At 36.1% G+C, this 27,706-nt stretch overlaps 2 non-coding genes and 1 gene segment (V, D, J or C); 2 read left to right on the top strand and 1 right to left on the bottom strand.

Annotated features, from left to right (window-relative positions):
* Nucleotides 1-27,706, top strand: part of LOC131349808 (T cell receptor alpha variable 20-like) — a 50,230-nt gene that overhangs the window by 12,345 nt on the left and 10,179 nt on the right.
* Nucleotides 1,089-1,160, top strand: trnap-agg (transfer RNA proline (anticodon AGG)). Its single transcript has one exon. It is a non-coding gene; the product is annotated as a tRNA-Pro (tRNA).
* trnal-aag (transfer RNA leucine (anticodon AAG)) lies at nucleotides 4,189-4,270 on the bottom strand. The gene has a single exon. It is a non-coding gene; the product is annotated as a tRNA-Leu (tRNA).

A 27,706-nucleotide genomic window follows, 5' to 3' on the forward strand; every position in this document is an offset into this window, starting at 1 on the left:
TGTTCACTCCCTCTGCAGTATTAAGTGCAGTTCTCATAAACAATAGTGGCAGGTTTGATTGTTTATTTACTTAATGACAGTGTAAAGATCACATGCTGGAAAATGTGGATATTGTAAACTCTTTTGACAAGCAGCTGATTTGATTTATTTTTATTTATTTATTTGTTTGTTTGTTTGCTTGTTTGTTTGTTTATTTTACTGAGCATGAGATTTAATGTGTTCATCATGTGTGTCTTTGCAGGGTCTTTAATATATTTTTGAGAATTACAGGATACCTGAAAGTATGTATAACTAAGAATAAGAATTGTGGAAAATAAAAACACAGTTTCCATCACACAATCAGGAAATAAATAAGCTCTACTGAAATAGTGCCCCATAATCAATTCTTGAGGTAGATGAGCTACAACAGCTAAAGACCACATGGGGTTTCATTCCTGTTCACCAAGAACAGAAATCTAAGACTACAGTAACAACCCTGTAAATGACATAAATCATACTAAAATATTTTTTAAAATCCATAGCAACCACATGGGACTCCATTACAGCTTCCTAGTGTCACCCTATCGAACAGATGAGACCTTGTAACAGTTACCAAACCATACCCCACCAGCCACCTGAGTTTCTTTAGCAACCAGCTAATTCAATTTTATTAACAACTGGAATCATTTGTAAACTTACTGCAAATATCACAGAAACTACTTGAAGCCTCATAATATTCACCAAGCTATACTGGAGCAACAGTACAGTTTCCAGCAAAGAAGCTACAATCCTGTAAACTTGACCTATACTGAAACCTCCACCTGACACTAAAGCAAGCTTGTTCTACAAGAATTGATTTTGATCTTCATGTCCACCGAGATTAATGATATATTTGGCCCAATGGCAAGAGCTGCTTACTTGGTTCACACTTAGCGTCTGGATTCCAAAAAGGTTCAAATCCCACAGGAGCCCTTGCTTTATTGTTAACTTGACTTTGTGTAACCGAGTTCCTTTTACTCGGACCCCAGTCCATATGAACTGGAAGGTCATACAGTTACAGAGTACAGTGAACCTCCATTGGCACACATCAAGCTGAATAGGGACATCCTGGCTCGTTGGTCTAGGGGTATGATTCTCGCTTAGGGTGCGAGAGGTCCCGGGTTCAAATCCCGGACGAGCCCTGGTTTTAAATGGAATAGAGTGGTTGGGATAAAACTAATGGAAACTTGCACTGCCGGCTTGGTTCTCGCTTGGAAGCTTGTTTCTCCAGAGGTCCAAGAAGGTTCAAGTCCCGCTGTAATTACCTCTGAAAATTAAAGCTCCACCCTGGAGCCTATCTCTGGAATACAGGGAGCGGGATGGAGAATGTCACACTTTGTGGAGACATGAACCTCTGAAATATTAATATAATAGAGTACAGAAAGACCTCAGAATATTGTCATTTTACTAACACCATTCATCATGTTCACTGTTATATTCATGTGTCTGTGGCTTTCATTAGTTAAGTTAACATTGATCTTTTCAGAAAGGAGGGTAAAATGTAAAACCCTATGCCACCACGTCTGTCTGTTAAAGTTGATGATAAAACTAAACAAGTGGATCTGATCATCTCCTCTGCTGCTTTTAATGTTTGATAATATACAATTAGAAGGTAATTTATTCATAATCACACTCTCTGGTATCACCCAGATGAGGATGGGTTCACATTTGAGTCTTCCTCATATCGTCTCAGGGAGTTTTTTCTTGCCGCTGTTGCCTCAGAGTTGCTCATTAGGGGTAAAGTTAATTTTCAACTTTGTAATTTCTATTCTGAATTTCTGTTTTTCTGTAAAGCTGCATTGAGACAATGTCCATTGTTAAAAGTGCTGTACAAATAAAAATGAAGTGAAGTGAATTTAATTACCTTTTGGGAACAGACACAGCAAATTTACTTATGAGAGATTTGGTTTAAATCTGGATCAGTTTCCTATGATTTTCCACAGCAAATTATCATAATTATTTATAAATGTACAAATAATTTAAAAACCACACAAACAGATAAAGGCTTATAGTATTGTATAGATGATAAATCTTAAAATACAACACAGACATATTAATGACTCTACACTACAACTGCATCACTTCCTGGGTGTGTCCTTCTAGAGACGTGTAAAGTTCAGCACATACAGCACTATTATACAGAATCCTCACAGAGCTGTGTTCAGAAATGGATCAACTATACAACTTACTGTACATAGTGAGATACATACCACTGATTCTCACTCTAGTTACAGGTCATTTATTTTCATTTGTTAATCAACTGTATTAATAATTACAATGGATTTATAATCAGTTACTTAATTATATTAATTAATACTCATGTTTGTATTAACCTAGTAATTTGTTTTACAAAAACTACTGATACACACTGATATATTTCTTTATGTTACTTACAATTTTGCAAATAAAATTGGACCAACAGATGAAGATGCCAACATTGTCAAGAAAGAAACAGAGACTGTTACTCTGAAATGTTCATATGAGACAAGTAGTGAAGACATTTATCTTTACTGGTACAAACAATATCCTAACAGCGCACCACAGTTTTTACTGTATAAAGGAGCATGGTCAGGACCTGATCAGAGAACTCTTGATGATCGTCAATTAGAGTTAAAAACAAGCAGAGACTCTACTGAACTTACTATCAGAGGTCTAAAGCTCTCAGATTCTGCACTCTATCATTGTGCTCTTAGAGTAGAAGCACAGTGATACAGAGTCACTGAAAGGCTTTACAAAAACATCAAATAGCACATACACATACAAAAGGTTTCTACAAACTACAGCAACTTTTTATCAATTAACCGCAGACATAAATAAAATAACATGACAACTACACATTAATTACAATAAATTCACAAATCTACATGTTTCAGGCTTAAAAAATATTTTACTGATGCTATCAGAGCCATTGGGTCACGTGTTGCTGCTGTCTATTTTCAATAAAAAGTTATTGACATTTTCTCTTGCATTTTCATTCATTATTTTTTTTGTTCATGTGTAATTATGCATGTACATCCTGGAAATACGTGTTGCTTTGCAGGATGTGTGCTAAGGCAATGGCCTTTTACAAACAATCAGAGCAGATGTGGGTTTAATCATCCAGATTTATTCATATTAATTATCCAAATGTAGGGAAATGTGATCTGACAGAGTTTGTGGCATGTTTTTTGGTTTAAGATGAGAATTTTGAGTATTTCTGAAACTGTTCTGAACAGAATTTTTTGGGATTTTGTTACACAACAGTCTATAAATAACCCCTCTTTACAATCACGGTGAAGAGAGAAGCATCTATAACAATAAAAGATGTCCAATCTTGATGTGGATGAGCTACAGGACTTCAGGATCCTCTGCTGTCATTGAAGAGCAGGACTCTGAGGTTACACTGGAAACAGACTTACAGCAGAAGATTGGACAGTGACAGTATTCACAACTTCAGTTGAATACAAAACTGACAGATTCTAGCCTGAGCAACGAGGTGCAGACTGCATTTATCAAAGGATCCTGAAAAACAGAAATCTCTAAACTATATAATTTATTTGTTTTTAAACAGCAAACAGATTATTTTTGGGTTAGATTTGTATCATTTTCATAGGAAATCCTTGGACAGTTTAATGTTTTTTGTATTTCTTTAAATATTTTATTATTTTCCTATTTATTTCTTATTTTTCTATACTACTTGCTATGCTCTTCATTGTATTATATTTCAGTGCACTGTTGTTGAGAAGAGCACCCACAGTATCGTTGTACTCCTTATGTGCAATGACAATAAAATTTATTCTATTCTATTCTATTCTATTCTATTCAATATCAGCAAGCATGGCTTTGGTTGGAGCACAATTTCATTTCATTGTCTGTACCGCTTATCCGATCTATACTCGGGTCACGGGGAGCCTGTGCCTATCTCAGGCGTCATTGGGCATCAAGGCTGGATACACGCTGGACGGAGTGTTGGAGCACGATGTTATAGTTAATTAGAGGTTATAGGTTTTTATCAGAAATAAACAGAAATCAAGCCGATAGATAGTCGTGCAGTGTGAAAACAATGGTGACCCAACAACTTTGAAAATCTTGCAGTGTGAACTCAGCATTAAGGCTTCGCACTCAACCACACACCCCTGAAGGTGTGGGTGAAGGAACAACCATCTGCTGTCGTCGACCCAAAAGTTTGGCTGGCAGCGGTGGGATTCGAAACCACGCCTCCGAAGAGACTGGAGCCTTAATCCAGCGCCTTGGACCGCTCGGCCACGCTACCCAAGGACTCATGCCTTATAGACCTCTGTGGAGAGCACACTGACATACTGTCTGGGTGTGTGGTATGCAGGCTGCACAGATGAGGACAGACAAACTGAGCAGAGGGTGAAATACAGCTCAAAAAATCATCGGCTGCCCTCTGCCCTCCCTGGATGACATGTCCAGGTCCCGCTGCCTCAGCAAAATCAAGGCCATCACAGGAGACTCCTCACATCCTGCTCATCACTTGTCTGACCTGTTGCCATCTGGGTGGCGCTTCAGGTCAACAAAGTCTCACACCTGAGGTACTGAGATATTGAGAAGGGTTCAGTATTCATATTAACATATTTTTACATATGTTTCTTTATTGACATGCACAACCAGTTATTACAACATTATTACAACAATACTAATTCTAACAAAGTCCTGAATATGTACAATATGGCTATATTTGTGGACACCTAACCATCACACCAGTATGTGGGTATTCTCCAAACTGCTGCACAATTGTAGGATGTCTTTATATTCTTACAAAAACATGTTCCAGCTCAATGAAGATGTTTATTACAAGTTTGGTGTGGAATAAAATGAGTTACCTGCACACAGCCTTGAACTCAAACCCACTCAACACTTTTGGGATGAATTAGAATTCTGACTGCACCCCAAGCCACACATGCCTGATGTTTTAGGGCTGTATGGACACATGGACATACAGTATCTCACAAAATTGAGTACACCCCTCACGGCTTTGTAAATATTTTATTAAATCTTTTCATGTGACAACACTGAAGAAACGACACTCTGCTCCAATGTAAAGTAGTGAGTGTACAGCCTGTATAACAGTGTAAATTTGCTGTCCCCTCAAAATAACTCAACACACAGCCATTAATGTCTAAACCGTTGGCAACAAAAGTGAATACACCCCTAAGTGGAAATGTCCAAATTGGGCCCAAAGTGTCAATATTTTGTGTGGCCACCATTATTTTCCAGCTTTGCCTTAACCCTCTTGGGCATGGAGTTCACCAGAGCTACAGGTTACCATATATTTACAAAAATGTGAGGGGTGTACTCACTTTTGTGAGATACTGTATATTGCCACTTACTGAACAATCATCTAATTTTTAATATTATTAGTGTATATTTTGCAACAAGTTTGAAGTAATATCTAAATAAAGCTAGTCTAAGTAGATTGATTGATAATGTTAAATTGCCCCTAGGTGTGAATCGGTGAGCAAATGGCTGTGTGTGTGTGTGTGTGTGTGAAAGAGAGAGAGAGAGAGAGAGAGAAAGACAAACAATTTTCAGTTATATTTCTGCACATATATAAATTTGGTAAGTTAAAAAACAATTTTTTTTGGTGTTAAGGTTTTTCTCTTCAGTGAACACAAGATGGCGCAGTCACTTATCTTATTGTGGGTTAAGTACTAGAGACACTACCACACAACCTGCTCACATTCTCTGAGATGATGGAAGCTACTTTTCACAGTGAAACCTTTGTGACATAGAGTATACTTGTTCTTCTATCATACATACTGCTGATATAATATCCTAACCCCTGCCCTGGTTACTCTTAGTGCCTAAGATAATTTCAGAGATACCATTCTGATTAAACAACACAACTGTCCACTTAACACTAAACTGTTATAAGAATAAATTCTCATCTAATGTCATTTCTTTGACAAGCAAAAGCACCTGCTGTGTCAGAAACACTGAAAACTGGAAACTTTTCTGTAAATCTGCCTTTACTCTTCTTTCTTTTCTTCTGATGCTATCATGAGTACAGGAAAGTTTTATTTTTCAGATTTACAACAAAACTTTATTTCCTGCTTTCAGTATGTGTTTACTTAAATGTCCTCTGGACAGGTTTCCCATATGAGGCTGAATGTAAAGCCAGGATGTTTCAGTAAGAATCAACAATCTGACAACAACATTGGTGACACTGTCATGTGATGCTGTGGGGTGGAGCAATTTTGAAGCTTTATGGTGTTAACATATTAGATTACAGAAAGATCTCCACTATTTTCACTGAGCTAAGACCAGTCATCATGTTCACTGTTATATTCATGTATCTGTGGCTTTCACTAGGTGAGTTAACATTGACTTTTTGTTATTGCAGAAATATTAACTATATTATATTAAATATTAGTCTGTGTGGTGATGCAGTGTGAAAATGCAGAGTGTGGGTCTGACTTAAGTATTTCCTGTTGATTATTTAAAGGTTAGAAACATTATGATCTCTTCTCTATGACAGGTGACTCCATGGCAGATTCAGTAGAGCCAGATTTCCCTCATAAAGCTGTAGATGAAGGTGATGATGTTACTCTGTCCTGCAAATACAAATTCAGTGGTGTTTCAGGAAACAAGTACCTGCACTGGTACAGACAATATCCAAAATCTACACCTGAGTTCCTTCTTTATATTGATCAAAGTGGAACTTATAAGTCTGATCCTCCCCCAAGAATGTCTGCTAACGTTAATGATAAACAAGTGTATCTGAACATCTCCTCTGCTGCTGTATCAGACTCTGCTCTATACTACTGTGCTCTGAGGCCCACAGTGACAGGAAATCCAGCTTCACTGTACAAAAACTTTCACACAGTTTTGCTACATGCCCTTTTGGGGAAGTCTCTCTTTCTTTCTCAAGATTTATAACGACTTCATATTATTATAATATTTGATTATTAGTAGACAGTTCATTCATTCATTCATTCATTCTTCTTCTATTCTTCTATAACTATTCTATTTTGGCCAGGAAACCAGAAGTTACATTAGACAGAAAGTTAAAGAGAAAGGTACTCAGAGGGTCCAATTGGGACCATTTCTGAACTTCAGTGAAGCAGCTGAGGCTCTGTACAAGTTCAGGAGTTGAATAAAGTAATGTTCTGAAAATTATTATTGTCATAATTTGTGAAAAAACAAACAATCAAACAAAACCATGGCTTCTTTTTCCCAGCAGGCTTTTTTATGTGCAAATTGGGATATAGTTTTATGATTGAGTAAAAAATAAATAAATAACTAAGTTCAAACAGAAAAGACCTTGGTGTGTTAATGTCTCTTTCCTTTCACCACAAGATGGTGGAGGCTGTTATCTTATTGTTGGACAAGTACTAGGATTCTGCTTACATCCCCCAGAGATGCTGACATTATGATTATGAATACTTTACACAATTATAAAGACTACAGCTATTCTTCAGCCTTACATAGATAATACTTTTATATATAAAAAAAAGTCTAGAACCAATCAGAATGTTTTAATAATCTCTGCTTGTACAATCAAGCTAATTAGTGTCATTTTCAACACATCATCAAGCCTTGAAAGGAGTTTGCTTGAATCCAGAAAGGAAACTGAACTTGTAGTAGGGCTATACATGCAATTTCTGTAAAAATGAAATGTACATGTTCACTTGCAATGGGATGTTTGTCATGAGATAATATAAATACTACACTCTTTATTTGTACACAGTTTCATGCTTAAATGAAAAATAATGATATAAAAATCCAACAATACAGATGATATTGATAAAAAATGATAGATTAGAGAAAGAAAAGAGGCTGGTTTGTTCCTCACCACAGTAAAATACTCCTCAACTGTTTGTAATTTAATAAACAGGTCATTAGGTCTACACACACCTAAATTTCCATTTCCCATCCTGCATTGTACCAGACTCCACTTCCCACAATGCACACTCACTTCCACATTCATTAGTTCATTTATTTTATTGAAGTATTTTTCATGCTATCAGTTTGTGTTTGTTTACCATGTGCTCAGGAAAATTTATCCATGTGGTGCTGAATGTAAAGCCAGAAAGCTTCAGTAAGAATCAACAATCTGTCAGTAACATTAGTGACACTGTCATGTGATGCTGGGGGGTGGAGCTTCATGAATGTTTATAATGTTAATATATCAGACTGCAGAAATTTTATTTTCATTTATAAGCTCATCCATCATGTTCACTGTTATATTCATTTGTCTGTGGCTTTCACTCGGTGAGTTAACATTGATTTTTGTAGATTCAGAAATTGTTTTTAATTAGATTTACTTAGTCTTATTAGTTATGTAGTATATCTGCGTAATTTAACACTGCAATGTGTGTACTTTCATTCGTTTGTGTTAAAGCTTGACACAGGAAACCTGCTCTCCACATAGCAATATCTCTACAGATGGTATAACCACTACAGAACAATTCTGGGGGTTTTAGCAGTGACTATAACTGCCTTATTTATTAGTGCATCATTTATTTTCTGCTCTTGTGCACAGTATTCACAGTAAAATAAAGTCAATTCAGTTTAAGTTGAACAATGGATACTGCTACAAACAAGGAGACCACTCGCGTGCGGTGCTGCGTGTGCCGCTGTCAAACCTTTATATCCTTTTATTTAGGAATAAATATTTTACAATGATAAAATAGCATGTCTGATGCAATGGTTTGTGAAGTAACAGTGTTTTTGTTCTGTGTTGTACTGGTTACTCAGTTCACTGTCACTGATATTGTTATGTAATAATCTGTAAAAAGTTATACTACAATTGCATCACTTCCTGGGTGTGTCCTTCTAGAGACATGTAATACTAAGATTTGCTAATTGTCTAGTAGATGAGAAAGAGTTGCTGTGTGAGGTAAAGCAGAGTTGTCATGAATATGAATAAATATGATGTTTATTTCAACAGAGAAACACAAACTAACTAAACACTCAGGATAACAATGTTATTATGCCCACTTGGTTTTCTTCACTATTGCTGATATTGCTAAGTCCTTTAGTTTGCAAGTTACAAACCAAAAGAACAAGTATTTTAAAAAGTTGCTTAATAATAAATTGTTGTCAATAAATTCTAATAAATTGGTGTATTTATATTAAAGGCTGTTGACAACAATTCATCCACCCAGAATACACTGTTTAATGTAATCACAATCATCTTTAAGTAACCAAACATAACTATAAAATAAATACATATCAGTTTCTGATTGCCAGTGAAATGTAGTTAGAGTGAGAATGTTCTTTTAGCTGATTGTTTATAACAGACGTGTTCTTGAACATTAATGAGGAAAGGCTCAGGTGCACAGTTTATTCTCCTCTTGATCAATAGATGAAGAAAATTGTTGGAGGAAAAGTTTCTGTTCCTCTGCAGCTCTTTTTCTCTATAGACAATATTCTGTTTGTGAGACCTGTATGATTATAATTAACACCAGTGCAATCATAGCTCCAGTTTTGTTCTTTGGTCACTACACTTAATTAACCCTACTGAATAAAATCAGATGGAAAAATATTTGAAGTGAACTGGAACAGCGATTTAGTCCAGGAACTCTATGGAACTCTGTATGGGAAGGCTATACAAAGAAATGCAAAAAATAACATTCCATCAAATCAGGAACTCTGTTAGTTTTTGACTCTCACAATTTTCAAGTGAAATAAACTCACACAGCAGAATAAACTCATGAACAGAATATTATTGTACATCTCTCCACTATAGATAGTCTTTTTGGAGTTTCAATTTACCAAAAAAAAAATAAATAAATAAAATGTACATAAAATAATTGCTTAAATTGACTGTTGTTAGTTTTTTAAATTCATTTTCATAGTAAATATTTTACAGTAATTCATTACACATTTTTCAAAAATATACAAAAATGTATTTTGAAAAAAGTTTCAGTTTTACCAACTTAAATAAAAGAAAATGAAGTAAACCTAACTAATTTTAACTATTTAAGTAACTATTTGCTATTATTTAGACTGTTATATTTTTTTTTTTACTCAAACAGGAAATTAAAAAGAACTTTATTAATTAAAATGTTTGTTTCCCCAAATTAATGTTTTGTTGCTATGTTTATGTATTGTATTGTAATTGTTGTCATAATTAAAAATAATTAAAAAATAAATGTATGTACAACAGTCTGCCATAAAATCAGCAAACTTCCATGTATTTATTTTATTTTGCTCTTTTGGTCCTCATCATGACGAGACTCTTGCAGAAGACTGAACAGGAGTTGTTTGTTCTCTGATATAACTGAGGATAGCTAGCTAGCAAGCTAACATTAGCTATGTCTGTTTATAACAGTAGCTTGCAGAGTCAAATGCTGCACTCATACAGTAGTTCAGAATTATCAGCTAACAAAAACACAAAACCTCTTGTTACCTATACAGCCTGAATACAAGTATAGCTTTTCTATTCCAATTTCTACTCGAAATAAAATAGAAAAAACTTGGAAATGTATTTAGTTTAAAAAGTTAGTATCAAAGGTTATAGTATTGTCAGATATTGTGTCATTTGGTGTTAGATTCTAGAGACACAGCCCTGAAATCTAACTCCAAAAGATATGTTTAAGAGGTGAAGTCAGATGCAGTGGGTTGATCAGCAACAGTGGAATAGTTCTGTGTTGTATTAGTGACTCAGTTCACTGTCACTGATACTGTGAAGTGATGATCTGTGTAAAATTATGCTCCAACAGCATCACTTCCTGGGTGTGTCCTTCTAGAGACGTGTAAAGTTCAGCACATACAGCACTATTATACAGAATCCTCACAGAGCTGTGTTCAGAAATGGATCAACTATACAACTTACTGTACATAGTGAGATACATACCACTGATTCTCACTCTAGCTACAGGTCATTTATTTTTATCAATTTATTAACAGACCTCATTATTACAATAATATTTAATCAATTAATTCAGTGCATTAATTAATGACCATGTCATCATCCAGTCATTTCTTTATTTTTTAAGTCAATATTTGTTTTAAAAAAAACTATTCCACTAACATATTTTTTTATATTCTTTTCACACCAGGCAGTTTTGCTAATAAAATTGTACCAACAGATGAAGAAGCCAACATTGTCAGGAAAGAAACAGAGACTGTTACTCTGAAATGTTCTTATGAGACAAGCAGTGAAAAGCAGTATCTTTACTGGTAGAAACAATATCCTAACAGCGCACCACAGTTTTTACTGTATAAAGGCGCCAGGTCATATAGCGCTGAAGGGAGCACTCCTGATGATCATCGATTAGAGTCGAAAACCAGCAGAAACTCTACTGAACTCACTATCAGAGGTCTAAAGCTCTCAGATTTTGCACTCTATCTTTGTGCTATGCAGCACAGTGACACAGAGTCAGTGAAAGGCTGTACAAAAACAGTAAAATGGTACATATAAAGTTTCTAAAACCACAGAAGATGAAAGAGACTCAATTTAACAACTTGCTGGTAAACCTCAGCTACAAACAACATTTGTGAAAACATGCAGTTGGAGGAAACAGCAAACAAAGAATACTGAGCGATTAACACAACTTCACATTAACCACATTAAATTTACAAATCTACATCTGCCAGGCGATATTTAACATATTTAATTTATAAAATATATTCAGGAAAAAGGTACTGAAGCATCAAGGTCCTCACAACCAGACTGTGTAACAATTTCTTACCTCAAGCCATCAGACTCCTCAATACCCAGAAACTGGACTGACACACAAACACACACACACACACACACAAACACACACACACACACACACACACACAAACACACACGCACAAACACACACACACACACACACACACAAGCACACACACACACACACAGACACACACAAAAAATTCCTCAAAATGTGCAGTTGTAACCTTTATTATCTCTAATATAAAGGTACAACAAAACTACAAAAACACACACAAAAGATCATGAAGTTGCATGTTCACCTCAAAAGCATATTTGAGTTATTATAAATCCAAGTATGAAAGATTGAGAACAGAGAATATAACTGCCAGCATCACTAAAAATGTGGAAGATAATTAGCACGCTGTCAATTAGCTTGATGCTAACATATAATGGGAATTGCCATAGACAAGTTAATGGAAATTAGCATTGGCATCACGACCAAATAACACGTAAAAACATGAGAGTGTAAATCAACTATTTACCTTTACAAACTCAACAATGAACTCAGGATGTTGTCATACTTTCAGGCATATGTTTTTACTCTTTAAAATAACTTTACAACTCTGTAATTGTGTACTGCTGCCAGTTTATTGTGTCTGTAACTCTTCACTGTTCACATATATCACTCAGATTCCTAACTGCTCACACTATTTCACACAACAGAACAGAAAATATCAAGAAATAGCAACACTTCCAATAATTCACAGTAAATACAATTATCTGGTTTCTACAAAGTGCAAATATTTGTCATCTATTATCTAGCTCTTAGTAATCACACAAGCTGGCAAACTGTTAGATTATAACACATAGTGGGCAAGTGTTTCAATGCAAAGGAGTGTGGAGAGAGAGAGAGAGAGAGAGAGAGAGAGAGAGAATAGATTCTTACAACCACAGTTTTTGTTAACACAAAACAGGGACATAATTTCCACTGGGGACAGAGGGGACATGTCCCCCCACTTTTCAAAACCCTGTTTGCACAGTCAGTGATGAAACACTAGAAGCAGCAACAGATGACTTTAATGTCATCATGGATGGAGAGAAAGAAAAGAGATGTGAGTTGTGGTTGATTCAGTAAATTAATCAGGATAATCATATTTTCATAAACATTCTGTGTAGCACAAAAACGAGTTCACTTTAAACCAGGCATTTTCTCTCAGCCATGTATGACAAGCAGACTCTGGATGCTAGTTTAATATATAGACATATGTATATGTTTGTGAGACTGTGTGAGAATCTTGCATCCTGTGTACAAAAAAGTAATCTATCTATTGTGTTATCAATTTCCCATCCTTTTGGATTACAGCAGTAACGAATTACAGATGGTTATTCCTACTCTGGTGTAATACAGTGTTGGAGGCATAAAAATGATTTACCTTAGGTATTGGTGCTGCACAGAAAATAAACACAAGGAATGTAAATATTTTAATTTATTCATTAACTAAGGGTGGTGGTTTATGCATGAAAGACAATTATTAAAGTAATCATCAACATCTTCATATAAGTACATATTAATTTTACTGCTGTCTATCTGCACCTGATATTACACAATAATGCTGTAACACACACAGTTCATAAAAGCTTTCTGCTTTTTCTATTCTAAACCCCTGAGGTTTGGTGGATGTGTCTCTGACAGACGTCCTGTTATAAACGTTTATTTAACAGAGGAAATCGAGTCTCACATTATTTACATTTTATTCACACACAAAACATTAATGATGAACATTTTTGACTTTATAAAATGATTTTCTCAAGTCTTGGTGTTCGGCCCCTATTAAACAATAAAGAAAGTAAGACATCTTTTTATATACACAGTTTAGTAGCCTACTATTCTTTTTAGCCGAATTTATCATTATAATCAATTTCCTGGATTTTGTATTACCATAGTCTCTAAATGTATGTAAATGCAGGAAATGGGATTCAAATCAAACCCCCCCCCCCCCCCCCACACACACACACACACACTTCTCAAAACAAAGTTAAACCCTTGATGCAAAAACATTTCTACAGATTTATATAAACAGTATACAGTATAGAACAGTTATCATGAATATGCATAAATACAAGTAGGTGGAGCTAGAGGTGGAGATGTACATCAAATAGTAACACTGACATTCATTTCTAAAGCTAGAGGTTTGAACTAAACACTCAGGAAAACAATGTTGTTCCTCTTCATGATGTTTTTCACTCTTGCTGATGTTGGTAAGTCATATACACTGCACACAAAATATTATTTTTTCTAATTAAGAAGATACAATTTTCCATGTGAAATGTGTCATTTATGATTAAAATATAACAATATTGTTGTAATGTTTTTATAGCAGAGGCTGCTGACAATAACATTAAACCAGATCAAACCAATGTATTTTCAATGGAAGGCAGCAACATCTCACTGTCCTGCACATATACTGGATCAGTTAACAGTCTCCACTGGTATCGACAAAAACCTGGATCAAGACCTGAGTTTCTGCTGCTAATTGATGAAAGCGGTAAACATGTCACTGAGGCTCAACCACCTCATCCACGATTGTCCATAAAACAAAATCCATAGGGGAACTCTTAATTTCCTGCAGACATATATGAGAGAAAACATAAAAAAGAAATAAAAAGCATCCTGTGCAGCTGTACCATTGTTTAATATGAAAAGAGTATTCTGTCTCAGAGCACAAGACACTACAACAGATGAAACAGATGAGGTGAAAAACACAAAAAACTTCATCACCGGCTCTTTTACTTCAATCAAGGATCCTTACCAGAAAGTGTACAATAAATACAGTTTAAAATAATAAAGTTTGTGCATCGAGCCACTAGCTTTGTTTGTTTATTGATTTAATGTTTTCAACTATCTAACTGAGTATTAAACTTTTACTCACCGTGTTTGTGCTTTCTTGGGAAATGTCCGTCATGTTCGGACACGTGCTTTTACGGTCATATGACCTGAATATATTTGCATACATAATGGTGGTTGGGCGGGGTATTCAAATAAATGAGCTTGTTTCATGTTTGTGTTATTGTTTTATATTGAAATGTCTCAAAAAGACTTTTTATGTCCTGACACTTACATCTGACTATAAAAAATCAACAATTAACATATAATTTTTTTCAGTGGGAGTACATATATTACTTTAAAGGTCCTGCTCATGGCTTGAACCCCATTCTGCCATTCAACAAACCAGCAACCCTTAACTACTTGAACCACCACAGCTGACAGAGTCCTTTCAACATACAACAGACTTCTGTACAGGATCACAACACAAAGGAAAGAAACCAGTGTCAGAAGTGGGATTTGAACCCACACCGCCAGGGGAGACTGCAACCTAAATGGAGTTCAGTTCTGAGTGAATGAGCATTTATTAGGCTGCAGCTACAGGTCAGGGTTGAGTGTGTTTCTGTGTGATCATATACTGTCTGATAGATTTAAATTTACGCTTCCAGCAGTATCCATAACCACAGGTAATGAGGTAATAAATAAAATAAGCTACAAATATAACAAAAACACAAAATACCTGAATTTAAGGGTACAAAATATAACAAAAAAATATAACAAATATATAACAAAATATAAAAAAAACCTATAATAAAATAAATATAACAAAAAATACTAAACACAGATTTAAAGGTATATGAGATAAGGATTGTGGAAAAACATGATTCTGAAAGTACAGACATAATGAGGTAATGTACAAAAACTGGGTATGTGCAAAAACAGCATGTTTATAGGTCCTGTGCAAATTTATCTATCTATCTATCTATCTATCTATCTATCTATCTATCTATCTATCTATCTATCTATCTATCTATCTATCTATCTATCTATCTATCTATCTATCTATCTATCCATCCATCTATCTATCTGCAGATGTTAAAGGACGCCAGCCTTCTAAGGAAGTCCAGGCGGCTCTGTCCTCTCCTGCACAGAGTGTCTGTGTTGGCAGTCCAGTCCATTTGATCATCCAGCTGTACTCCAAGGTATCTGTAGGTCTTGACAAACTCCACACAGTCACCGTTGATGGTCACAGGCTCCGGTTGAGGCCTGGGCCTCCTGAAGTCCACCACCATCTCCATGGTCTTTGTTGTGTAGAGGTGCAGATGGTTACAGTCGCACCATGCAACGAAGTCCTGTATCAGTTTTCTGTCCTCCTCCACCTCATAGCAAGGTTGGGGATTTTTCAGGGTGGATCTGGGGCTTGGTTCCACAAGGTTTAAAGCTGTAGTTTTTTTCATTCTAGGCTGTGCTAATGGTGTAGTAGATGAGTGAAATATTACATTGCAGTATGTAATAAATATGAATAAATATGAGTGGGCAGAGCTACATTTGGAGACATCTGAGATCCTACATACATAGTGCTAGACCTATATGTAGAATTTGCAGTTATTACATACAATATCATTAAAAATGTTTGTCTTATATTTGTAATATATTTGTCTCCAGCAAGGACAAGCACATTACAGCTGCATTGAATAAAATGGGCTCTGGACAGATTCTCTTGTCATAGGATAAGAAACTTTACCCTTTCTTTATAAACACAGTTTCATGTTTAAATGACCAATCAGCAGATATGAGATCAAGTCAACTAGTTTTACACAGCGGTTTTATTAAGCAATGAGTTAAATGTCAATAAAGAATAATAGATAACAGAATGAAAAGAGCCTGGTTTGTTCCTCACATAATAAAATACCACCTCATGAAAATGTAATCCTATTTAATAAACATGCTTTCAAATACCTTATTGTCCAGACACCACTTATAAAATATAAAAAATAATAAAATCAAATATTTACTCATTTTAATTATTAGTATCATTTTTTCTTGCTGTCAGTTTTTGTTTGTTTACAATGTGAAGAGTTTCAGCACAGTTTCCCAAACAAGGCTTAATGTAAAGCCAGGATGTTTCACTGTCATCAACACTGGAGACACTGTCATGTGATGCTGGGGGGTGGAGCTTCCTGAACATTTATCATGGTAATATATTAGAGTACAGAAAGAGCTTTTTCATTCAGCTAAAACCAGTCATCATGTTCACTGTTATATTCATGTGTCTGTGGCTTTCACTAGGTGAGTTAACACCTTTTGTTAGTTTAGATATTATGTATTGTTTATTAATTGTCTGGTGTTATAGAAAGCATGATTTCTGTGTGTAATTCTGGCTTGATTGTGTTAAACTTTATGTTCTCTTCTCTATGACAGGTGACTCCATGGCAGATTCAATAAAGCCACTTTTCACCCATGAAGTTGTAGATGAAGGTGATGATGTTACTCTGTCCTGTGAATATGAAACAAGTGATACAGGATTCTCCCTGCACTGGTACAGACAATATCCAAAATCTAAACCTGAGTTCCTTCTTTATATTCACCAATATGGAGATCTAAGTGCTAACATTCCCCCAAGAATGAATGCTACACTTAAAGATAAGAAAGTGGATCTGATCATCTCCTCTGCTGCTGTATCAGACTCTGCACTATATTACTGTGCTCTGGCGCCCACAGTGACAGGAAATCCAGCTGCACTGTACAAAAACTTTCACACAGTTTTGTTATATATAAAGAAGTTTTGCCAATGCTTTAGAGAAAGTTACATGCCCTTTTGGGGTTTCTATCTTTCTCTCTACTGATCAGGGTCATGGTTGATATGGAGTCTGTCCCACACATGAGGTAGGAAACACCCTGAATGGGATGTCAGTCCTTTGCAGAGCTCCATACACAAACCCTTTCACATACTTATTTACACATAATGAATTTATTAGTAAATTTACTACTGTCATGTTTTTTGGAGGTGATGCAAAACTGCACACAAACTGACAGTAACCTGAACTCATCATCAAACTGGGGACCCTGAAGCTGTGATGCAGCAACACTACCTGCTGTGTCACTGTGCTATCACACTGTTAAAATCCTTCTGCTTAAAGTGTTTTCTTGTAGTGTGGTGTTGTGTCATTGTTATTATAAAGAACAATTACTTATTTTAAGTATTATGTATTTTGACAGCCCAACTTTAACAAGCCTGTACAAAAACATTCACACTGTTTTCTTTCTCTCTCAAAATGTATATTTTTAATTTAGTTTATATTACTGGTAAATGTTGTATTATTTAGAGACAGCTCCTTTCTTGATGGGATGCCAGTCTTTCACAGTGCATCATGCACACACATTCACAATCTCCTTCACTCTTAGGAGCAATTTCTAATTAAATTAGTGCACTAAAGACAAGCTATGGCTCCACATATATAACATTGAACTATATATAGCATCTAGGATAATTCACTCAGACCAGTGATGAAGTAATGAGGAAATCTCCAGAACTAAGGAATGAGTTTGAGGCTTTGCAGGATATAAGAATTAGACCTCTCATGCTTTGTTGCTTCTATTGGGATGGAGTATATCTGTGTAATTTAACACTGCAGTGTTTTGTCGATTCATTTCATATGTTGTGTGTACTTTAATCTGTTTGTGTTAAAGCATCACACAGGAAAGCTGCACTTCACATAGAATTATCTCTTCAGATGGTATAACCACTACAGACCAATTCCTGGTATTTTTACACAAGTGACTAGAACTGCCTTATTTATTAGTCCATTGTTTTTTTTTTCTCTTGTGCACAGTGTTCAGTTTGAGTTCAGTTCAATTCAATTCAGTTTTAACTCTGAACTCTGTTACAAACCCAGAGACCACAGATTATTAGGTATGCTCTTGTCATGTAATGTTTCTGAAACAACCAATACAGTTTAGTGATTGAGGTTTATCACTGTTTTCAACAACTCTTTAAAACAATAACATGCCCAAATACAAACTCAGCAACATTTCAGATAGAAATACATTTGGAGTTATAAATCCATCACACACTACCCAGTGCTGTAAATGCAATTTAAATATATGATCTAATATAAAATAATACAAATACAGAAGATCTGGATGACGTGGATGACCAGAAAAAAAATGAACCATGTCAAGCATGTCATATAAACATACATACATATATAAATATGTATAGGGATGTAGTTTCTTTACAGTTTATACGATTCATTGTAACAAATGTTTATTCATCTATTCAGACAGTCATTATACATGTACACACAACTGCAGGTTACTTTGCTGCATTTAAGCTAAGACAATGTCCTGATAATATTTGACCTGATTATAATACTAGTACTCATGCTTTACTGACAACATATTTTCATCCACTAACATTTTTAAGCTGCAGTTGCAGGACAGTAAGCAGCTGCTTATATTGTTTATGAAACAATAAAACAATTTATTGAAACAAAGGCCAACAACAGTGGTGGGTATACCACAACAAAAAATGTCAATGTCTCAATAATTTGTCATGTGCCCTTGACCATCAATTACAGCTTGACAACGACGTCTCATGCTGTTCACGAGTCGACTTCTTGTCTGCCGAGGCATGGCATTCCACTCTTCTTGAAGGGCGGCCCTCAGGTCATTGAGGTTCTGGGGTGCAGGGTTATGAGCCTCTACACGGCGACTCAGCTGATCCCATAGGTTTTCTATGGGATTCAGGTCTGGAGAAAGTGCAGGCCACTCCATTTGAGGTACCCGAGCCTCCAGCAGTAGTTTCCTAATGATGCGACCTCGATGAGCTGGAGCATTGTCGTCCATGAAGATGAAATTAGGACTGTGTTGTTCATGCAGGGGCACAATGACTGGATTAATGATGTTATTCATTTAGTATTGGCTTGTCACTGTACCATTCACAAGATGTAGGGCAGTTCTGTATTGAGTAGACACACCTGCCCAGACTGTAACACCACCACAACAGTGGCTGATGCATAGCGCTCTCCTTGAAGTATCCAACATCATTGGCAGCCATCATTTCTGCTCAACGTGAATTGACTTTCATCAGAGAACAGCACTGAGGCCCACTGGTCCCTCGTCCAGCATAAATGCTTCCTGGCCCATGAAAGACGATGACGCTTGTGCCTGGTGGTGGGGTCAGGTACCCTTGCAGGTCGTCTAGCACGCAGACCACGCTGATGTAAACGGTTTTGAATGGTCTGATGCGACACATGGGTGTCTCTCACCTCCCTTAAATGTGCCTGGAGTTGAGTGGCATTCATCATCTGGTTCCGCAGGGCACTCTTCACAATGAAGTGGTCATCAACGTGTGGGATGTGGCCAAAGGAGGTCCACTTCTATGCCTTTCTGTGACTCTTCCAGTCTCTCTGTATCTCTGTCACAACCTGCTGATGACACTCTGTGACACTCTAAGCTCAGTGGTCACTTCCCTCTGAGAACATCCTGTTTGAAGCCTCACAATGGCGAGGTACTGTTGATCAATTGTTAGCTGTGGTCTTGGTCTCATGATGTCAAAATGTGAACCGCATGATGAAGAGGACTGTTTAAGTACCAATTCTAATTGAACCAAAAAATGTATTGGTCGATTCATGGATCAAACATCAGTTGTGAATTTTGCCATTAAGCACCTTGTTAGAGAACAGCAAGTTATGCAAAAAGTCCTGAAACACTGAACAGTTGGACATGTGCATTCAAAACTGTAGAGAAGGTCAAATTAAGTTCACCTGTAAAGGTTATAGTGCATTTTAGGTGCATCCTGAAATTTCACCCGGAAACTGTATATCCTTAATTTTTTGTGAGTAGTGTATATGAGCCCTTGTGTGCCTGCCTTTGCCAGTCATTGTTTGTTTGTTTGTTTTATCATGTTTCCACATTTGCTGGTCCGTATGATGGACCGTTCATGGTTTGTTTAGTTTTGTTTTCTGTTTTGTTTAGTCCTGTCTCCCCCCTGTGAATAAAGCAGCGCTTTGTTTAATCCTGCACATGGGTCTGCTTTTCATGGTGTGCGGGGGCATGTGGTGTCCACAGAGATCCAGGTTCGAGCCCTGTTGGTAGGCGGGGCACACGGATGTTACAGGTAGGTCATTTATATTATTCATTATATTTTTATATTAAATAAAATGTTTCTTTGCAACAGTGAATGTAGATATATATCTGTCATTTATATAAGAGAGTTCTGTGCTGACAAAACAATGTTACTTATCCACCCTGTTATACCAGCTATTATTAATATCAATAAATCTATATTAACATGACGTACTAATTTCTATTTGAATGTTTTGAAGTGATTCATATTGTATGTGTATATTCATGTGTAAACAAGATTCAGACAAATTCATCTAAAATGCATTTAAATACAAATAGTTTAATAAGAGAAGCTCTGAAGAAGTATACTACAGAATACATGAGCAAAGAATTGTGTTTAATAGAGAAAATATATTCAGTCATAGCTTTATTAACTGCTGTTTATATTCTTATTGTATTATCTGACTGCAAATGAAAGACAAAAGAACAATAATTCCCGACTGTGGTTATTCAGTTATAGTGGAATAATGTTGTATTGTGTTGGAGACAGTTCACTGATACTGTGTGAAGTGGTGATCTGTATACAGTTACAGCACAACAGTGTCACTTCCTGGGTGTGTCCTTCTAGAGACGTGTAAAGTTCAGCACATACAGCACTATTATACAGAATCCTCACAGAGCTGTGTTCAGAAATGGATCAACTATACAACTTACTGTACATAGTGAGATACATACCACTGATTCTCACTCTAGTTACAGGTAATTTTCATCAGTTCATCAATTAATTAATGGAATCAACTAATATTCATAGAATTAATTCATTTATTTTTAATGTCAGTGTTTTTGGTGTTACACAAAAAACATTTTTAGAATTTTTCGATATTTGTATTATATCTTTATTAATCATTTTTCAATACAACAGGCAGTTTTGCTGATAAAATTTGGCCGAAGGACAAAGATGTCAACATTGTGGGGAAGGAAACAGACCCTGTTACTCTGAGATGTTCATATGAATCAAGCAGTGATAGCATTCGGCTTTACTGGTACAGACAATATCCTAACAGCGCACCACAGTTTTTACTGTATAAAGGTGCAAAGTCAGCAAGTTCAGCTCAGCGCAACCCCTCTGGCTCTCGATTCAATACAGAAACATCCCCAGACTCTACTGAACTCACTATCAAACATCTGCAGATCTCAGATTCTGCACTCTATCACTGTGCTCTTACAGTAGTAGCACAGTGATACAGAGTCACTGAGAGACTGTACAAAAACCTATGAAATAATTCATTTGAAGTTCAACGTTTAATATCAAAGATACTTCCTTTAGCAACTTATCAGTTAACCACAGACACAAAAGACATTTGTGGAAACATATGCAGCTGAAGAAAGAGAATAAAATAAAGAGACACTGTGTCACTTGTTGCTGGTGTGTACTGTTTAAAATTTAATTCATTGTACTTTGCTGCAGTTTTTCCCATGATTAATTCGAATGAATTTTCATTCATGTATATGTACAAACACAAATTAGGATTTGTCATGTATTCTAAGAGGCACAATATTGTACAACTTGTTTGGGGATTCACAACATTCAGAAGTGTCTAATTTAAGAGGTGTAGTATAATCTAGGAAGGAGAATAATATTTTCAAAGGTTTCCCAAAGTAACATTGTCAACCTTGCAGAAAATATCCCAATGGCATTTTCCCCATTGTTCTCTTAAAGGTTTTGTGCAGGACAGGGGAGTCAGGGAATCAAACCTGAGGTAAATATTATGCAATGTGCCTGATGATGATGATACTTATGTATTTTGATTAAAAAAAGCACTTGTCTGGTGCCTCCATTGTCTTGGACTTCCAAATGTCATCAAAATGCAGACAAAAGCCATAAATATCATTAAAATAAGTTCAGGTGCTCTAACTGGCAGACTGTTACAGATTTGCAGTTGCAGGTCACCATGTCAACATGACAGATGAAGAATATCAATATTGTATTTATACTACACACTTATACTGATCAATGTGTACTGTATCAGTGGCCGAGCAGAAGATACTGAATCAGAAGCAGTAGGTACTGATAAAGTCATTGAAAAGTAAGGAACAGGTGTGCAGCGGTGGGGCGGTAGGGTGCATACAACATTAACAAAAACACATGGGAACATAATTAAACCCTGCCAGACCGCCCTCTGGTGTCCTGACAGGGAAATGTCCAGCAGTCCATGACAGTAAATGCAGTCAGTCTGCCTAAAGATGTCTAAAAACTGGTTAGTTATGCTGCATTTCTCATTCTATAAATGTCACTTTGTTCAGTTTAATTATGTCTGTGATGGACCTGTACTGCCAGAGAGAAGAGCTTACACACTCTGTACAGATGGCAGTAGATAAAGTTTTAAAATGTTTTACTGACCTAAACAGAAGATGGGAAATTTTGCCAACAGAACATAATTCCCAGGCTGTAACACAAACATGTTAATATGACTAATTACAATATGTATTTACATGTGTATCATTACATAACTGAATGAACACAATGGATTCATTCACTAATCGTCCTAATCAGGGTCACGGTGGCTCCAGAATCTATCATGGACACACTAGGCATAAGGAGGGAATACACCAGTGGAGGGTCATACGTGCCAGCAAGGCCTTCTCTGCTGGCCTAAACAGCAGTGATCTGAATCACTGACTTGCATTTTAATATATTTAATATATTTTTCCATGAATGTGTATTAAATTATTCACAGTTGTCTATTCTCTAAACTTCATAGCTTTTCTCTTGGTTGCACTGCTTCCAGTAGTGTATATGTATGATAAGAGTATTTATCCAATCATATTTCAGCCAGTGGCTGACATCATGTGTTGCCAGGGTGAAAGAAATCTGCCTTAAGGCCTTCAGAATAAATAGTGCAGGCGCACGTAGCTTAAAATAAATGGCAATGAAATGGTTAAATTAACCAATCAGATTTAGAGTTGGTGTCACTGGGGCCATCTAGCAGGCATACGATTACGTCAGCAATTTCCCGTCCTTTGATTGGATAATCAGAGGCAGCGAACCGCACAAACTAAATAATATATACATGTATTAACTCACAATGGCTGACAGAAGAAGAAATTGATTTGGTCGCAGACATCCTTACAAATTCATTTTCATGGCGGACTGTAATAAAATGGACTATTCCTTGTAAGGTGTGAAATACTGTAGACTAATTTCTTTTTTACTTTGCTATTTAACGGTTGATTAGTATCTATTGCCGTGGCGTCATAATGATGGTATAGAGGAGGATTAATTCAGGACACCAGTGAAGGCCTAGGTGTGAAATTCACAGCCCACCACTGGAATACACCATATCACAGGTGTGGAAAAAGTACTGAGAATGTACATGTACATGAAGCTTTGCACATTGTCACTATTTGTGTAAGTATTTTTATTTCTACTGAAACCAGTGCTACTTAATGAAAAGAAATTAATTTGTATTTAGTTAATGTTGACTATTTTCATGAAATGAACCAAGTTCCTGCCACTTAATATTGGCTTCCTTTCATTCCTTTCTGTTCTTTGGGCACATCCCCAAGAACACTGCTTGTTGATGTCTCCTTTCCAACAGAATGGAGTTAGTGAAATTATTACAATAGTCGTCAACTGAAAAGTTTAGCATGAGCCCATAGAACAGGAAGATGTACATTTGCAGGGTACAATGAAATTGCATCAGTGCACAACTTCCCTGTCCAGGGCAATCTGGCTCATTGGTCTAAATTCATGATTCTCGCTTTGGGTGTGAGAGATCCCAGATGAGCCCTTCCTATATTGTTAACATGTTACATGGAATAGACTGAGTGGGACAAAACTAATGGAAACTTGGAGTGCCGGCTGCTTGGTTCTCATTTGGAAGCTTGTTTCTCGAGAGGTCCAAGGAGGTGCAAATCCCATGGTGTATTTCACCAATTAACCTCTGAAAATCAAAGCTCCAACCTTGAGCCTATCCCAGGAATGCTGGGAGTAAGGTGGGTCCTTGGATTGAAGCCTCTTACAGGACACCATGCTAAAACACTCATTCACACCTAGGGGCAATCTAGATAAATCAGCTATTGGCATGTCTTGTGGCCATGGAGAGAACATCCAAAACTACACATAGTGAGTAATCTGTGGCTCAGAATCAAAGCAGGGATGCTGAAGCTATGTCAAGGTGCTACTTATCTACTTGACTAACTAGCTGCTGTAGCTCACTAGTGTGTGTATTATTTTACGCAAATTTTAACAAAATATAGATGATTCAGAACTTAGCCAACTGCTTGCTATCAGATTGTAGACGTAATCTGGTGACTTCACACGACTTCATGTCACAGCTAAACAACACAGCAGGACCTTCATCAAATTGAACAAAAGAGACATGCTTTTACTTGACCAAAGTCTGCAGTGAATTGTCATATTGCATGCCTCTAAAATGTGCACATAATAAAAAATACCAGCATAAATGTATGCCAAAAATGATTCACTGTAAAAAAAAAATGATTAGAATGTGTAGCAGGTAAGCAAAGGTTCACTAGTGATAGAGATTAAGGAGCACATTAATGCTAGTCTGTTTATGACAGAGGATGTAAGACTTGTTCAAATTTAGATGGTGTTCATACCTTCAGAAACAAATGGGACTCATTTTGTCAAGTATTTGTTTACACCAGCATAGTGAATCATTTTATATGGGTGTGTTAGGGAGGCTCATTCAGGGTAGATACTGACGTCTGGCTTTAGACACAAACAGATAACTATGGCATTAACGACACTGTGTAGCATGTAGCATTACAGAATATATAAAATTAATCTGAATATATGATTGAATGCAGTTACTATACTACAGAAACAATATGGAAACAATTAATAAAGAGGTTCTCATTCTAGTGAACTGCTTAATATTATCACTAAATCTATCAAAATTTAGCCTTAACAGACTTAAACAAGCAATAAAATATATTATGAACATTCACTGCTTGTTGTTTAAACAATGGATTTAGCACATATAATGCCAGAACTGACAAAATATTATTACTAAGTACAAGTGGGTGGAGCTAGATGTGGTAAGATACAGTTTAGAAAGTTTCACAGAGATCCTGCCATTTATACCTACTGCAAGAGAGACACAACAGTCATGTTACTCTTCTTTATTTTCATAGTTGTTAAAAACATCGGTAAGTAATTTATATTATACACAAACTTTAGATGAACGCTGGGAATGAGCTGATACCTAAACATGATTAATTAACTTACACAATGAAAGTAGAAATGTTTATGTTGTTGTAATGTTTTACAGCAGGTGCTGTTGACAGCAGCATTACACCAGAACAAACCATCATATCTTCAAGTGAAGGCAGCAACATCACACTGACCTGCACATATGATGATTCAGCTTTATCTCTCCACTGGTATCGACAAAAACCTCAATCAGAACCAGAGTTTCTGCTGCTAATTCCTAAATCCTCAGATAGTGTCACTAAAGCTGAACATGACCCACGACTATCCACCAAAGTTCATAAAACGAACAAGAAAGTAGATCTGGAGATCTTTCCTGCTGCAGTATCAGACTCTGCACTGTACTACTGCACCATGGAGCCCACAGTGACACAAAACTCAAACACACTGTACAAAAAGTCAAGCTGCATGTTTTTCTCAGCAGGGGGAGATGTATACCTGTTTCATTTAAGATTTCTTTCTTAATTCTCACACTCTGATGTTGATTTGCTTTGAATTTCAACAATGATCCTCTTACATATGTTGGTAATGCTTATTGGTTGAACAATCAGAGAAGAAATCCTTTAAAAATAAATGTTAATCTTTAATCAAAAAAATACATTTGTTATTCCCCTGATGTAATAAAAATGTAACACAAAGTTCAATAACAATATGTATTTAAATAATTTAGGATGCTGATTTTTCATTTAACACTGAACTAAATACTTCACTCTTCATTATTTGGCAGATTATAAAATAGCACTTGAAATCACAAGTTGTGGTTGAAATGGAAATGGTTGCTCCACTCCAGACTCTCACTGTGCTGCCACATGTTCACTCAGTCTCCACAGCACTAAGTGCAGTTCTCATAGCCAGTGGTGGCAGCTTTTAGCCCACTGACTTTAGCTAGCTTAGTACATGACAGTGTAAAGTTCACATGTTAGAAATACCACAAAATGATATACTATTACAGGAATAATAAATGCTAATTCTTTGATGAACAGTTATTTCTGTGTTTATTGTGCTTGAGATCTGACGTGTTTAACATATGTTTCTGTGCAGGTTTACTTTGGTCTTGAGTCTTGAATAATAAGAATGTCCACTAGTTTGATTTCCCAGTGTGCTTTTGACATTGATTGAATACTTCAGCACTTAATTGCTGTGGGTTTTGGGAATATGTCTGTTACCCTCTGAGACCCTGCATCTGTGGAACCTGTAAAAGAAAGCAAGATTTTTTAGTAAACTTCTAAGTGAGATTTTTGTTTCAGGTCCCAAGTCACAGATGATCCTAATTATATTTGATAATAAATCTGTACTACTGTTAATAATTAGGGGTGAATCAATACTAATCTGTGAACTGCAAAGTGTTTTTGATGATGCGTTTTCACAGTGGCTTTATTAAGCTGATGGCTTTATCAATTATATTACAATCAAATGGGTCATGACAAAGTAAAATAGACAAAGACAGAAAAGAGGCTGGTTCGTTCATCACCTCAGTGAAATACCCTCCAAACTGTCCTATTTATGATCGCAACAAACAAATAAGCACACAAACAATGCCCTAATGTGTGTATATTATTTTTTTCAACCACAATATATAGTAATTTAGTGATGATTTTATGTTTATAGAATAGATTGATTGTTTTCATTATTAAAAATGACATGCTGTCAGTATTTGTTTACTATGTGCTTAGGACAGGTTCCTCATTCAAGGTTGACTAGAACTCATTCATTAGTGCACTGATTTTTTCTACTGTTTTGTCATAGAATCATTTCATAAAAGTATTTTGGTTTCAAATATTATCTTGTGATTAATAATCAAGTATTTAAGTAAATTTAAGGTCATATTCTGTGTTTACTCCCCTGATAGGACAGGATGTAGGACTTTCTTTATGACCAGTTCAGTAGAGTTGAGTTTTATGACTGCTTTCAACATCCTTGTGGGAAAAAAAAAACACAAAAAGAGAAATATATGGGGGTTATG

This window comes from Hemibagrus wyckioides, unplaced genomic scaffold (assembly GCF_019097595.1).
Source record: "Hemibagrus wyckioides isolate EC202008001 unplaced genomic scaffold, SWU_Hwy_1.0 Contig13, whole genome shotgun sequence".
Classification (NCBI taxonomy): Eukaryota; Metazoa; Chordata; class Actinopteri; order Siluriformes; family Bagridae; genus Hemibagrus; species Hemibagrus wyckioides.